At 41.2% G+C, this 17372-nt stretch overlaps 1 protein-coding gene across 1 annotated transcript in view; it reads right to left on the reverse strand.

Moving 5' to 3' along the window:
* The window catches only part of NXPH2 (neurexophilin 2), a 62183-nt gene that overhangs the window by 3740 nt on the left and 41071 nt on the right, over positions 1-17372 (reverse strand). The gene's annotated exons all lie outside the window — the stretch shown is intronic.

Consider the following 17372-nt stretch of genomic DNA (forward strand, 5'->3'; position numbering starts at 1 on the left):
TCATTGAGTGTACTTGTAGCAAGTAGGGATGTAAAACGTTAACCAGTTAACCGGTAAGACTACTGCTTTAGTCTTACTGGTTAACCCGCCTTAACCGCAAACCCTGGGCCGGCTGGATCGGCCTCAGCCGCTTAATTGGTTAACCGTTCAAACTACGTATTTTAACCGTTTAAATGGTTAATTTTTTAAATGGTATTTGCATCCCTAGTAGCAAGTATAAGGCACCAATACCGTGCTCGTTGACAATAAACCTGACCAAGTTCCTTCGCTATGAACTGAGTCTGTGGTTATTGGGCAGTTTGAGCAGAGCCTGCTGTACAGGCTATCTGGCCAGAGTCAGTAAAGCACGCAGAGAGAACATACACACAGCCAACATCTGACCACAAACATCATGTAAAGTTAGCACTAGACTCACAAAAAGACATGGGTGTCTAACTGCCATTTTAGCTACCTAAATCCCAGAATGAGGCCAAGTGATTCACAAAATCCACACTCTCCTGCTACCTCTCCTACTGACCTCACTCTGCACCTAAATTTTTGCTGTAAACATTCTCTAGGCACCTACATTTCTGCCTCTTCACATGCATATTGCTGCCTCCCTCTAGGCATCTGGATGCCTATGCCCTAAAGTGATGCACAAAGCAGGGGGAAGATAGGTGTTCCTCCACCTAACTTGCCTGCAGGGCTCAATTCAGTAAGTGTACTCAGACCTTGCCTACCAGATCGAGGTGAGCTCACACAACACAGCTGGGTGTGAAGGAGGAGGACCACCTCTTCCATAATTGTTAGGCCAGTGGCTAGGTACTTACCTCGGATGTGGGACACCCCAGTTCATGTGCCCCACTCCACTTGAGGGGGAGAAGGGATTTCAGCAGGGATCTGACACTTCTGAGTTAGGGTTCAAAAAAGAACTAGATAAGTTCATGGAGGATAGGTCCATCAATGGCTGTTAGCCAGGATGGGCAGGGATGGTGTCCCTAGCCTCAGTGTTGCAGAAGCTGGGAAGGGTGACAGGAGAGGGATCACTTGATGATTACCTGTTCTGTTCATTCACTCTGGGGCATCTGGCATTGGCCACTGTTGAAAGACAGGATACTGGGCTAGATGGACCTTTGGTCTGACCCAGTATGGCTGTTCCTTTGAGTGCCCTAGCAAAAGGATATAGACTATAATGTATTTTGATGTGGGGCTCCTTCAGTCTCTCCTGTTGAAGTTCTTCCACTATGCATAAATAAAGCAGATTCATGTGTTAGGCATAAACTGGTCTGTGTAGACCCTATTGGTGTGCTTCAATGTAGTGCTGTTTGAAATAGTACTATATTAAAGTGCACAAGGAAAGGTTAGTGGACACCAGCAGGGTCTACATGGGGCCAATCTGTGCATAGCACATTAGTGTGCTTCAGAAATCACACTCCCCCAGATAGTGCATTATCCCACGTGTAGACAAGCCCTGGTGGAGCTCTACATGAGACTATTCCAGAGCCCAAGGGACTAAATCTCATATGAGGGCTGGTAGGTCCCTGTTCACATCCCTTCTTCCTTTCACATGGAGAGGGGGACATGAATGGGGAGTCTCCCACATCCCAGGTGAATACTGTAACCATTGGGATAAAAATTATGAGAGAGGTCCTGCACACTGCTGCTGCCTGCAAAAATGGCATAGGTGTCTACCTCCAAGAGGGGATTTGCAACTGAGAATACCAAGCAGAGGGCGGCACCTCCCTTTATCCTGGATTTACCAAGATACCAAGTTCCCTGGAGGGGCAGGGTTTAGGACACACCCCTTAGTTTGGCACCCGCTACTGGCTAGGTTAGGTGAGAAGCTAGCGTGCTGGCTTTTGTGAATCCTATTCTGAGATGCGTCTCTCTCATTCATTGTATAAGAAGTAGAGGTGCAAAACTCACAAAATTCACAAAAATGTGAATCTCATTGATGAAATACAGTGAGTGTGTGTGCTCCTTCAGAATAGCTTAGATGACACTTCATTCATAAATATAGAAATGTGTATTTTCATACAATTCTGGGGCAGGCCTCAGTATAAATTATACTAGACAAAAATGTTGTTCTATAGTGATACTGTATAGGCATGCCATATCTTTAGCACTTTTCAGGATCCACTTTCTTGAATGTATAATGAAATCCATCCTTCTCAATGTTTCACTTCTCCCATCTTCTCACCTTGCAAAACACAGAAAACTAAAAGGCCCTAGTCTGTTATGTTCTCTTTACAAACACTCATATGTTTTCTAGTAATAAGACTCTAAAACAGCATCTGAACGTACATAGTTACTTTTATAGTCTTTTTATAATGTAAAAATTGAGATGGACCTGAACCAAAACCTTCAGTCGAATGTTGAAGGGGGTTCAGAATATGAGTCTGCACCTACATTTAAATCTACAGCTGACTCCCTCTCTGTACAACGTACTAGCCCCAAACTTGCCAGCTTTGAAATCTGGATCCAAATTTACAAACCAGCCCCCCATCTCTACTTAAAAATGAATAAACACTCTTCATGAAGACTCCAATTAGGAAAGGGAAAAAAGACAATAAAGATCACTCCTAGGCAGAGACCTTGTATGTCAAGTTTCTGCCTCTGGACTAATTTTTTATGACTGAGTTATCAACTCATAAATATAGGGGATTCTAATGGAAACACTGACAGATGCTTATCTATAACAGCACTAAAAGCACTGCTGTAATGATGCTATGGAAAACTGTCAATATGATGAAAGGGCCTGGGTGAAGAAATGGCACGTTATGTATGGCTCTTTAGCCACGCGCAACCTTGCTCATAAGTTAAAGAGCAGCAGGATGGTTTTGGGAATAGCACTTTCCCAGCACAGCTTGCCATAACCACTGCTAAGAAAACAACTATCAGCTGCCTTGTTACAGAAATACCATATCGCTTGGATGAAAGAAGAATGGATCCACACTTTCACCCAACCCTCAGTCCAAAACCTGCCATGAACCTTTTCTGAAAAATGAAAGAAGGTAGCTATTTTGCTGCACTTACAGATTCCAACTGGGGTCCAGAAGTAGCAATGTTGAAATACCATGATGGAGGGTGTTAAAACCATGTTGCCTGCCTGCCTGCCTGGAAACAGGAAGGCTCCCAGCAACTCTTCTTTGGGCCTGTTCTGAGCAAGGTTAAAATGCTGGTGCCCAGTCTGCCTTTGTGTCTCTACTCTTGCCAATGTTAATGGCAGCTGCACTGGTGGGAACAATGAGGGAAACTAAGAAACAAAGCGTAGAACGGAAATTGATGAGGTTGGCTGTTAATATGTTGTGTGTCTTCACTCAAATTGTGAAAGTAACATGGCAGCTCATAGTGTTTTGCCTTTTCCCAGGGGTATAGGCTTGCACACAATTGTTTTTCTCTGCCTAGTTCAGCGCACTTTTTTTTTTTTTTTTTTTTTTTTTGCACCTTATTTTGGAGTCTCTAACTGTGCCTGTGTCATCTGTTTGACCAGACTTTTTTTCTCCAATTCTCTTTGTAGTAAGAAATCCTAGAAGGGTTGCCTAACATGCTGCTGGTGATGCTCTGTACGTTTCATTAAGGTGCTCTATCTCTCAATGAGACAGTATGGGGCTGCTGACCGCATTGTCCTGGAATTCACTGCTACAGCATGGTGGGTGGGGATACACAAACTGCATGGTTATGATGTGAAAAATGTAACTGTATGGACACAGCTTGGCTGTTTGTGCTGCAACTGGATCAAATGAGTGTCACAAACTGCTAACAAAAACACAACTCTTATTTATGGCGTCAATGGGGCTTTAGAGGGTGAGCTATCATTAATCAAGGTGCTGGGATCACAACACTGTACTGTGTTAAACCAATGGCATCAGATCACATCACATTACATCAGAGCATGCGTATATAACCCCCCCATGGTTGTATTCCCAAAGGATAATCTGACATGTTCCTATAACAAAGGTGACAGATGACTGCATCTGACAATTTTCTGTCTATTTTTGCACAATATCCAAACAGCCGGTTATACAAATTATTGAGCTATGGGAATGAATATTCTGGTGCCAGGAATATTTTACTCAGGGGGAGGAGGAAGAAATAAACATTGCTGGAAGCGGTCAATAAAACCGTATACTTTACTATCTGACTCCACCTCCATTCCTATTATCTTGTTACACTAATTCTATTGAGAAAACAAGACTCAGCAGCTGCAAAAGTTGAGGTGAATCAGTTGCTTGAAAGGAGGCTACACAAGCTCTTACAGGGAAATGCTTTATGTTTTGAAAACGTTTAGTTTAAAAATGTTTCTAACAAAGAACGACTTGACTTTGGACTTGCCATGGCAATGCACAGTCCATACACCACAGGACCCCGGGAGAGGAATATGGTGAGATTGTTAGAAAAGCACAGACATTATTCATATTTCTATCTATAACTTTATTTTATTTGTGCAGATTCTTTTATTTTTAAGTTTAAAGGTTTTACAGCATAGGAGAACAGAACTCTTCAAGGATTCATTTTCCTCTATACATTTCAAAGGCTCCTTATTTGATGACAGCTTTTTGTTATTAGTGAGCACAGCCCAGTGCCTTTTGTTAAGTTGTTTATTCACTTTGGTTAGCAATTTTCAGGAAATAAAAAAATTGGTATTAAAAGAATGCAGCATATGCTGAAAAGTGACTTCCTCAGCATCTCCCCATTTTACTGTGTAGCCTTCCCTGTTGTGAAGACCATTGTTGTTTGAATAGTTGAAAACTCTTTAGTAAAGTGCAAGAACTTGTGTCTTTTAATTTGTTTGCCTTCTGCAGTAGGTCCTGCTTGTTGCACCTGCTTTTGCTCATTCCCTTAAAGCCACAGTCCTAGATTTTGAGGCCGGAAAGAACCATTAGATCATTCTAGTTTGACACAGACCACAGAATTCACTGTTACCTCTGTCTTGAGCCCATATTCTTGTTTGACTACAGCATATCCTCCAGAAAAACATCTTGTCTTGATCTGAAGGTATCAAGAGATGGAGAATCCACTACTTCTCTTGGTAGTTTGTTCCATATGTGACTTATTTCTAGTCATTGCTTTCTGCAATGCCTTTCATACCTGCTATTTTCTCCCCATGAAGGCACTTATACACCATAATCAAGTTGACTTGATTACAGAAATGGGGTAAAATACTGGCCCAATTGAAGTCAATGAGAGTTTTGTCACTGACTTCAGTGGAGGCAGGATTTCATGCATGGCCTCACTTATGCAGCTCCCCATGAAATCCATCCCTTGCTCATGGTTTTCTTCTTCCCAGGCTTTGTCTGAGAAAGAAGGCTATAATGAAGAATGCCTTAGTCTGGGTGAGTTTTAAGCCGATTCCATAGTTTGGACACTGGTCCTATTTGTTTTGTACATGCTCCAAGCCACCAGAGCTTTTGATGTGAGCAACATTTTAAAATGTCATATTAAATAGAAGATAAGAACCGTATCCTTGTAAGGGTTGAATTGTCCTGATGTTTCCGGGGTTTTACTCCAAGTTATCAGTCAATCATGGGACACGGTTTTTACAGCTGATCAGTGAGAGAGGCACCAACTTCATCCCTGCCAGGGGTCATTTCAGATCTCTCAGAAATTAGTGCAAATGAGCCGGGGGTGGTGGTGGTGAGGGAGAAATAGTTATAGGAAGAAAATGGTTCTGAACCATTATTCCATCCACCAGTGATGCTGCTGTGATCCTTCTAGCACATCAGTGAGCTGGGGGGCTGGGGAGAGGGCGCTAAGAGGGCCCAGGTAGTTGTCAACCTCTTCCAGCTGCCTGAATACACTCTTATCAGAGCTCCACTGGGAAGCTAGAGTCTGGAGGTAGCTCCTAACTCACTCAGGACTTGTCTACATTTGAAATGCTATAGCAACACCACTGCAGCTGCACCTCTGTAGCGCTTCAGTGTAGCCACTACTTAGGCTGTGTCGATACTACAGATCTTCCAGCTGTAAGGCTGCAGCTGCGCCGCGGTAAGGTCTCCTGGGTAGCTGCTCTTTGCCAGCAGAAGAGCTCTCTCCCACCGGCCTAATTAAACCACCCCCAACAAGTAGCAGTAGCTATGCTGGCGGAAGATGCTCTCCCGCTGACATAGCGCTGTTCACACCGGAGCTTTTGTCGGTGAAACTTTTGTTTTCCCCGACCAACAAGTTTTTTGCTGATAAAAGTGCTAGTGTAGACATAGCCTTAGGAAAGGGGTTCTCTCCAAGAGGCGGTAGCTAGGCCAATGGAAGAATTCGTCCATCAGCCTAGTGCTGTCTAAAGGAGGACATAGTTCAGCTTAACTAGTTGCTGAGGCTTTTTCACACACCCCTGAGCGGCACAGTTAAGCTGAATGAATGTTCCGGTGTAGACCAGGCCTCCGAATGCAGTACCAGTACCATGGTTTTATTCTGAAAAATAGATATTAATGTCCACACTATAACTTCTTATGGTACTTCTCTGGCTTCTTCAGGCTAATTTCAGTAGGTCTGCAGTCTTTTATACTGTGTATTGCAATAACAATGCAAAATCACTGAACTGGTGGAACAAAAACCTGAGCTTGAAAAAAGGGGAGAGGGAGAGAAATTGCTCTGCTTTATCTGTTTGAACATTCAATGATTTCAACACATTTATCAAATTTTAAATAATTTATGCCTTGACAGGGCTTATCAATTTTGCAAAGCACACACATTAGCTAGATACAATGATATCATATTTGCTTTTTCAGCATCTTACACTTGAGCTCAGCGAGATTAATAAAAACTCAGACCTTCATCAATTCAATGGAAAAATATAAAACTGTATTCCATTACAGCCGTTTTGGTAGGAAAATGATGACAGATTCTAATAATTCATCATAACAAGCTGAGCTTGAACTTTACTGATAATTAAATGTTTCTCCCAAAGGCAGAGGCTGTGATGGGTTTTATGGTAGCAGATGTGATTGCTGTCAGGAATGCTGTAAGGAATTTAGGAATTAAGGATCATCTTCTTTTAACCAGACTATACAAAAGAGCCATATTTGATGCTATCTAGTCACAGACATGTTTTTCAAAATTTGTTGTGCACCCATATGCTTTCATCATGATAAAGACCATTTAATTCACATTCCAGGGGCATTACTGGCTGGGAATTAGGTGCTTTGCTCCGATTCAGCAAAGCACTTAAGCACATGCTTAAGTCCATCCCTATTCTGCAAAGCACATGAATGGGTATTTAGGTGCTTTGCTGAATCAAGGTCTAAACCGTTAAACATGTCTAGTGACTGAGTGAAATCACTAACGGCTCTTCTGTGTAGTCCAGTTAAAAGAAGATGCTACTTAAGGAGAGGCTCAAGACTTTGCCAAATCTGACCCATCAACTGGGTAACTGACAGATAAATGCATCCTCTTTGGGTAGGCAGATGAGATTGTTGGATTACATAAATTAGCAAATTGAAATGCCTAGCATTTACATTGATTAAATGAGTGGTTACCAATACAGCTGATGAAGAATTTTCTATCTAAATGTTTCTGGTGGACAATGCAGCTTCCATAAAATCAAAATTTCTCTAGGGAAAACTTTGATTTTGCTGAAAATTCCATTTTCCATTGGGAAAATCTAAATGAAATATAATTTGGGTCAATCTGAATCAGAACATTTTGGTTTGTTGAACAGAATAAAACACTATTTTGGCTCGGTTCATTGAATTGGATCTGTCTTTGAGCTACCCAGTGCTTCATGGGAGTGCAGTTCAGGTGCCTTATGCCTTTGTTCTCCTTTATAAACTGGGCTTCCTGGCTGGACTACATTTCCCAGGATGCACAGTGGTCTCTCCTCTGGTTGAACTGCTGTGACATCCTGGGGAGATGTTGTTATCCAGCCTAAAGAGAAGAATGGGGACATGAAGAACCTGAACTACAACTCCCATGAGGCATTGCAGTAGCTCAAACAGATGCAGTTCAGTGTTGAACAGAGCCAAAATGAAATGCTTTGTAATTTTTTAATGGAAATTTTTCAGAACTTTCTGTTGTTCCAAGAAAAAATTCGGTATTTCAACCTTTTCATCCCAATTCTGGATAAAAGCAAATATCAAAATATCTGAATTTTCCAAGTGATGGACATTCTGATTTTTGACCAACTTTGATTCCCAGACATTTAAACTGTGGTGTTCTGAAAATTGTGTTAAAGTTATGATCTATCACTTTAAATTCTTATGGGCTTTCCTGTCCTGCTTGTAGGTTGGTGCCTCTGTAGGAAAGCATGCAATTTGGGCCTACCAGCAGTCAGTCAGCAGGCAGCCAGCCTAGAATAAGGCTGAGTTGTGGCTTTCTGTTTACAGAGCAGCCTGTTTCGTTTCTCTCTGATTTGGGGTTGTTGTGTGTTACTCTGGATTCTAAGAAATCAAGTAGTGTTACATTATAGCCTTCCAGCAAGAATAGTTTATATGCAACTACTCTGTGTGCACACTGTGAAACATAATAGAGAAAACTGGTGATGAGGATGTATTAAAAATAAAAACATAAAGCTAAAATGCTTTATATAGCTATATATGGCAATATGAACATTTTCCAATTTAATGAAAGAGACGACAATTTTGCAAGATATATTCAGAGAATTAAGCAGTATTTTTTATGCATGTGCTATAGAAGATACTGATAAAGGGCTGTTTTCCTAACACTGGTTGAAAAAACAACTATTACTGTGATTAAAAAGTTATGTTTCCACAAGGACCTGATGAGTTGGCGTATAAGGGCATAATATACCACGGGCAAATATGAGCTAAACAACTTTAGCTGACGTCAATGGAAGTTGAGTGTGTGCTATGATTTGCAGAAGGCACTTACCCTTTTGCCAGGATTGCTCCCTGTGTTTCCCTCCCTTGGTCCATTTTGTGTGAAACAGATGCAGATTATTTAATGACAATTATGTTGAATGATTACTGGAAAGTATTTTTGAAAGGTCAATGGGGTGTGTAAATATCACATAGCTCCCATACTTAAGAAAAAAGAGGAAGCTTCAGGAAAATACAACAGGCCTATGAATTTGATTTCAGTTGGGGGGAACCTATTAGAATACTAAAATGAGATAGTTTTGCGATGTAAGGGGTAGTCAGCATAAACTCTCAAATGGATGATCTCTCACAACTCTCTTATTTGAATTCTCTGAGTACTAAATTAGTAGATAAGAGTGAAATAAATGTGGATGTAAATTTGCCAGGGCTTCAACCATTTACTAAACACCTCTTCACCAGAGATGAACTTCAGGGACCCTCGGCCTATACAATTTCCCCCAACCTTTGGACACTTTCTGGGGGTACTATTTTTTTTTTAAACTTACTAATAGAGAGAGGTGGCTCCATACTCTCTCTCTCCTTCCCCTTCAGGAGTCCCAGTTTTCCCCTTTGTTTCCTCTTGTGCTTTATTCTTCAGTGCCTAAATTCTGGAGATCCAACTCCCTGCTGTGCCTGGAGAACCTGTGGAAACTGGAGTTCAGTACACACCGGGTATCACACTGTAAAAACAAGTGTGTTCTTAACTCTGGTTGAAACAGCATGGAAAACACGGCGACTTGGCTTTAATTTATCTTTCTATCTTTCTCTCTTACACTTGACTTGGGCAGGGTGGACTCCAGTGTTTAGGCAGCATTTTCTCCTCCTATGCATGCTGTGGAGTGGTCACAGAGCACAGACATCATGTGAGTAGCAAATCAGAGAACAGTTACCAAACCAGTTGTGCTGGCAATGATGGGAAACTGAGGAAAGGGCTGACTGGAGCTCCAGAGCTTTGACTCAGAATTCTACCGAGGGAGCCTGCTGGTAGGCTGCAGAGGATTGGGTTGACTGAGAAGGGAAGAGGTCACTTATCAAAGCAGTCTGAATGCTGAATTAAGGTTTGGTTCTGTGGCCAGGACAGGGACAGAGGTTTCACTGGCCACGCTCTTTCACTGCATCTCACTTTCATCAATTTTGTGCTCGCTTTATCAGTCTTTTTAACTGCATATTTCTTTGTTTCAGGCTCTCCTATTTAAAAATTTACCAAGAAAAAATTCAGATGTACTGCTCATTGGCTATGGCAAAGCTAGTATCTACTTAGCAATACCTGTCCCAGTTCTAACCATAAAAATGTGAGCCACAGCCACTTATTTCCCGACGCTCTGTTTCCTAGTGCCTTGCCATTCGTAGGGAGAGAAGATTTTCACTGTAAAATACAAAACACCCGTGGTTTGAATGTGGGAAGAGTTGCAGTTTAGGATTAAAATGGGGGTCAAAACCAGGATCTGTAATGTCAGGATTAGGTCCTATATTTGCTAGAACTAGACTAAAGAGAGAAGAATTACAGCTAATACAGAGGATAACGGTAATACCCCAACTGTACTAAAGACCCTCCCTATTTACTTTGATTAACAGAGCAATCTGAGTTTGTCCAAAACTTTGAATTAATTATTCCTCAATGTAAATGAAAAGATCACACACACACATTGCGGCCACAGTTCAACCATGCTAATCAGAACAAGGTATGGGAGGTGGGAGTTAAAAAGAGAGGTTAAAACACATACCTTGGAATGCCCTTCACTTCACAGTCTGGTTAGCAAGGGCACTGAACACCCATTCCTAAACTGAAACAGTTTTCACTTTGCAATTCACCCTCTTAAATTGTAAATAACAGCCAGCCAGCCCTTCTACCTCCATTTAGAGATTATGGAATCTTTGCGTTACTGCTCTTGCCCAGTTAAAAACCAATAGTAGTCACTAATTTGGCTTTCATTTTCTTGATCAGTAGTTCATTTTAAAAGATATTAAAAATATATTTTTTAGGATAATGCCTATTTCAGCAAAGATACCCATTCAAAAGCAGAACATTGCAATACAGGGCCTGATTATTCAGAACTGCTGAGCATCCAAAATTCCATGTGAAAGCTGTGGGTGCATAGCACCGCTAAACAGGACCGGCTCTAGACACCAGCAAACCAAGCATGCGCTTGGGGTGGCACAATTTCAGGGGCGGCATCCTGGCCACCTTTTTTTTTTATTTTTGCTTGGGGAGGCAAAAAACCTAGAGCCGGTCCTGCCTCTAAAAATCAGCTCTTTACTATATTTGGGATTTGCAAGTTGCTTTGCAGCTGGGGAGTTTTAAAGCATCTACAGCTATTGCAACTTTGCTGCACTAATGAAAGGTGGCCAGAAATCCCCTGTTCAATAGATTATATAATTGGATTGCTTTAACAATTCTGTCCTGTCTCCTGTAGTTAAAACTAAAATGACAAGCTGCTTCAGCAGAAAAAAACCTTCATGATCGAACTTTGCAGCCCATTAAATTTTCTGCTTGTAAATGAATCTTACAAAGAACTTCCCTCCCTGTAGAGAAGACACACCATAGTATCATCCCTGCTGACAAAATTGAAAACAATCTCTGCAGCACAACATATTGCTATCAATGATTAGTGGTATGAGTTCCCCCAAAGCCATATCTCTTCTGAATCTTTAGGGAATTGTCAGAGCAGTATAATAGGAAAGTGACAGAAAGGGAATGAAGAATGACAGACTCAAACTATATATCAGTATATTAATTGTGGATATTAATATTTCCTGACATAATACATCATTGTCTGAAAAGCTATTAATACTGATAACTATAAATAGGAACTCAAACATCTGAAGGAAGGCATGAAAACAATTGCAAACTTTGCTCAGGTTGCCTAAAGCTTTATTTAACTTTTAGCCTTTTTCAGGTACCTTTTAAAAGTTGCCAGACTGACACAGAAGCTAACACAGAAAATATAAATTGAAAATATAAAAGGAAATCTCTGGGCTCAGCACTGTTTTTGCTGCTAATGTTGAATATGGCAAATTCTTCCTTTAAGTTGGTGCCGGTAATGTGGGAACTCTATTCCCACTTTGAAAGACACTTTGCCATTTTTTTTTCATGCAAAGCTCTAAGAGAAGAAATATATAGGTAAGGGTTAAGGAATCAAATAGAAAACTTTTGATGAAAGCACAGACCAACTTTAGAACAAAAAACCACGATTAAAAAAAAAGTCACACTAGAAACATACTGCCTCCATGTTTGCAGATATTCCGATTTAGGCTGTGAGCTCACTATATCTTCTAAACTAAGCAGATTTGGGCTTGTTCAGTGCTTGGATGAAAGACCTCAAAGGAAATGCAATGTGTCTTAGGAAGCTGGGTTAGTTATTCAGTACAGAGCATTCTTTCCTCTTATGGGTCATTAGTGAATCAGTGTTGCATAAGGGATGCTGCTGTTGAAGGTACTGCCTTTTAGATGTGATGAAAACCAAAGATCCTAGTGCCAGGGGTCATTAAAGATTTAATGGCATCTTTTATTACATCTAGTGTGCTATCTAGATCCCTATAATTATTATAGAACAACATTTTTCCAACAAACCTGTTTTCAATGCAAAATGGATTTTTTTGCTAAATGAACATTTTTGCAGAAAATGCTAACTTTGTTTAAAATTGTCTAGTTTTTGGTGAAAAAAATGGGGGTTTCACAAACTTTTTTCTTAAAAAAAAAATTCTGGGAAACAATTAAACAAAAATTGTTTTCTTTCAAAATTTGTTTGTGAAAAATGCTTTGTATTTCCCAACCTGCTCTAGTAATTACATTTTGCTTTTCCTAAGTGTTGGATAAATTGCTTGCAGTGTACAAAATATGTATAGTATGATCTATATTTTGAATTAATCTACCTGTTTGCTAAGAACAGCCATTTTGTTTTCTGAATTGCTCCCACCTGTTCTCAAAGAAAACACATACTGTAGATTCTTCAGGAGACTTTACTTTTGTTCTTTCTTATTATTTTCCTTAACCTAACATAAATCTCTTTGGATTTAAAGTACATGCTTTACCCATTTGTCAATATGAAAACAGTTCTTCACACTCTTGTCCTAAACTCTTGTGTAGTGTTGTCGTGCTCTGTAAAACATGCCAGTGGAAATTACTTTCTCTACCACTGGAAAGCAATTTCTATATTGTTATAAAATGTCCTATGATCTTTCTGAATAAAAAGTGCTATGCAAATTATTGTTCAGCTAGTCACTGTTCTTTGCATATTGTTTCTTGCAATTAGAGGTCATTATAGAAATTTTAGTTCAGTCAAATCTTATTTTTCAAAAAAAGAATTTAAATATGAACTGAAATGATTCCTTAAAATAAAATTTTAAAAATCCATTTGGGATAGGAATTGGCATACTAGATCAGACCAGCAGTCCATCTACTCTGGCAATCTGTCAGACGCCAGTACCAGCTACTTCAGAGAAAGAAAGCCTGTTTTAGGCAGTTTTGGGTGTAACCTGCCCAAAGGCAGGGACAGGTAAGGCATAGGCACCATAGGCCCAGGCCTTAGGGTCCATCTCTTGGTGCCAAGCTTACTTGTTAAGCAAGTTTTCAGTCCTCCTAACTACAAAGCTTGAAAACATGATGTGAGTGTAACAGATGCAGTGATATCTGCCTGAGCCTGCAGAGAACCTGGAACAATAGCTCTAGAAGGTGTGACAGGGTTGCCAACCCTCCAGGATTGTCCTGGAGTCTCCAGGAATTAAAGATTAATCTTTAATTAAAGATTGTCATGCGAAGAAACCTTCAGGAATATGCCCAACCAAAATTTGCAACCCTAGATGTGAACTTCTTTAGTTTAACAAAGAGAAGGTTATGGGGTGACTTGATTACATTCTATAAGTAGCTAAATGGGGAACAAATGTTTAAAAATGGGTTCTTCACTCTAGTAGGGAAAGGTATAACACAATGCAATGGCTGGAAGCTGAAACTAGACAAATTCAGACTGAAAATAAGGTGTACATTTGGAAAGTAATTAACCACTGGAATAATTTACCAAGGGTCATGTTGCAAGCTCCATCACTGACAATTTTCAAATCAAGAATGGATATTTTCTAAAAGTTCTGCTCTCAGAGTTATTTTGGGGATTTCTATGGCCTGTGTTATACAGAAGGTCAGACTACATCATCACAATGGTCCCTTCAGCCCTCTATCAACTGCACCATGCAACTCAATGGGGTGTTATCTCCAGGACCCGTTACTCTGGAGGGCCCTCCCAGCAGAGAACTGTGTGGCAGGAGGAGAAACCTGCAGTGGGCCAGCCAATCAGATGCACCTTGACTGCTGAGGGAAGTGCTGAGAGCCCCTGCTGCTACTGCTGGGGACAAAAGACTTCACACTGCTAAGCTTGCCTCTTGGGGAAGGGGTATGGCATTTGCCCCATGCTGGGGTATGCCTAAGACACAGAATTGCCTCAGTCCAGCCCTGCCTCCAACGAATGTTTCCTCTTGAGCCTCAATTGTTAGAAGCCGGCTGGCATGTGCTCTGAAGTTTGAGGGTTGCTATTCCTTCTATAGCTGCGCTTTTTACTATTTCTTCCTATAACTCCGGCCTTTCCTGAAGGCTCTCCTGTTAAGAATTCCTGAGCTATGTAGGCTTAAAATTACCCATAAATACATTTTAAAAGGGAACTAGTTACAAGGTGCTCTACCTTCCAAGTCTCAAATTCATTTCTCTCTCCAAGAATCGATATCACTAACTGCTACCACAGTTTGGGGAGCGCCCTTCTTTCCATTGCTGTAGATTGTTGACACTGTTGTGTCATCAGCTAATGCAAAGAAAACCCGGGCCTGGAACTTTCGAAGATATGTAAACAGGTGCTGATTTTCAGATATTCTTATTGAGTCAACAGCTGCATGTGTTACAGATTAATGCCATGATCCTGCTACCTGTTCTGCATGGGACTTCCACGTATTGGCCCATATGGATCAGATGGCAGAACTGGTGGCTTCAGAAGAAACTAGAGATCTAAACCAACTTCTTAAACGTATTTAGCTGAATTTTAGAAAAAGTTTCAACTAACTTTTTTTATGGCTCAATCCTGCACGATGCTGAGATGCCCTCATCTCACCCTGAAGTCACAACACCACTTGCAGAAGCTGCTCCGCACCTCCCAGAGACAGGCCCTAAATTAGCTTTCTCTTATTGCAGATTAAAATGGGAGCACTTAACACTCTTTGCCAAGCTATCACCTGCTGACCATCCGTCTGCTGAACTTTATAGTTAATAATTTTCTCTCCTGCTTCTTTCTTTAATGCCTGAGAGATTTCACTTTACATTTGCTAAGATCAGTTCATTAAAATACTAATTTCAAACTGTAATTATCTGTTGGTTAGCATTGCTGGTTGAACCAGCAGTAGTGCCGATATACTCCTAACTGCAGGAGAATTCACAGATGTTCCAGTCCCCAGGAGCTTCTAGCAAGAGTAACTATAGCACTTAAATAGAAGCAACCTTGGAAGAGATTTAGGGAATGTATTTTAAGAATAATAGCAAAGCTAATAATTAAGAATAGTTTATGGGGGGGGGGATGCTTTCATGGAAATCAGTAGCATCCACTAGAAATAAATCTTCTGATATTAGTGAAGTCAGCTATGCTCTCTGCATGGCTTACAAAATTTAAACTAGAAACAGGCCTGAATGTACATGGATCCAGACTTCGCCCCCTAGAACTCTGGAATCTGTTTGGGTTTGGTTCAGAATGCTCGGATCCTGGCTGGTCCACCTTGCACATAAATACACAATAGCAAATATTGCTTTGAATGCCTATTTAACTCTGCAACATGACACCTCTTTTTATTTTAACTGCTTTATGGGAGAAAATTTGAATAAGATAAAAAACCTAATAGTTTTAGCAAGCTAGAAGTACAGAGAGAAGCTGCAAATTTTGAGCGGATTCCAGAATTTGTATTATTATAACACGTAAGAGATCATTAACAAAGAAAAATATTACAGTTATCTACACCCTTTGAGAGTCTAACTAATGAACCTTTAACAGCTGCTGTTGAAAAATCAGCAACACTATTACTATCCGTTTCAAGACAAAGCACAGCTGACAGATGTTTGAAGTGATAAATCAGTCTGCACAAGGATTTAAAATAACAAGCCCCAAATGGTCTTTAAAAGACAAAGGTGCTGGAGCAAACTATTTCCAGACACTTTGGATTCTGTCAAAAGTTAGATCACTGATGTAATTATCTTGCAAAATAGCAATGACCAGAGTTATAGATTATGAAATATCTAACAATGATAGTACCTGAGCCAAATTTTGAAAAAGTTTTATATTCATCTTTGCTTTTGATGGCAGTATTGAGAACACCATGCTGCCCAGAACATTACTTATGTTATGAAAAGTCCACAGTGGGATGATGTATAAAATGTAAGTGAATTGCATTTTTCCTGTACATTTTAATTAAACCTATTTAAAGACAAGCAGTTATATTTTAATAGGCTTTGAACACCATAATTTAACTAAGTCATAAGCTTTTTGTTGTTGCTTCATTGATGGCTGAGCCTCATAACACATTGCTAAAGTGAGAAAGATAATTAAGAGCCCATTCCTATGAGGTACTGGGTGCTCTCAGGCTCTGTTGGCTCCAGTGCGCAATAAGGGTGGTGACGAAAGATCTCTAACATGAAATACAGACTTCTTGCACTTTGTTTCAACTTGCATTCATGCGTCTTGCTAGATAGTGGTTAACCTTTATTGTTGAGTATGGGGATAAGTTTTATTTCATATACAAAATAATGCAGATGTTTACAGCTTCAAAGCCTATGCATTTGACTCCTGATTCAAACAGAAGGTCATAGGGATATGGTCCTATGAGGTGCTAAGTGTCTTCAACTCCCATTACTGGAATCCACCTAGGAAAATGGATCAAGATGGAACATGCTGGGCCCTCTGATGTCCATGGCAGAACAGTGCTGCTCAATTTGCATTACTCTTATTCATCATCTTAAGGTAACACAATAAGTGGCAAGGATATGCTAGGAACACTACAGAACCCAGCATGCAATGCTTATCTTAATCTGAACTGTCTCGGGCACCTTCTGCATTTAATCCACGGACCACACTTTGGTCACCCAAGCAGCTGGGACTAAGCTGATTTACACCAGCTGAGGATCTGTTAACTCGGGCTACTGAATACTCCTGGTGCTGTTTTTCAACTGCTAGTGCCAACTTCCTGAAAAGGTGGTGGTGGGGAGGGGATTAGGGTTACCATATTTTGTGCCTCCGAATGAAGGACACGCCACAGGACCCCGGCCCCGCCCACAGCCCCGCCCACACCCCCACCCCAACTCCGCCCCCTCCCCAAAGTCTCCGCCCCCTCCCCTGCTTCCCGCGAACATTTAATTCGTGGAAAGCCTGAAGCAGGTAAGGGGGGGGTGTGGGGGGAGGAGGCGCGACCCAGGCTGGGTCGGCTCGGGCCCTGGGGTGCCGGCCCCGGCCCCCGGCCGACCACCCCCGGCTCGCCCTGGGGTGCCGGCCCCGGCCCCCGGCCGACCACCCCCGGCTCGCCCAGCACTGCCGGCCCCCGGCGGCCCGGCGCACCCCCCGGCGGCCC

The sequence above is a fragment of the Trachemys scripta genome, chromosome 11 (genome assembly GCF_013100865.1).
Source record: "Trachemys scripta elegans isolate TJP31775 chromosome 11, CAS_Tse_1.0, whole genome shotgun sequence".
Lineage (NCBI taxonomy): Eukaryota > Metazoa > Chordata > Testudines > Emydidae > Trachemys > Trachemys scripta.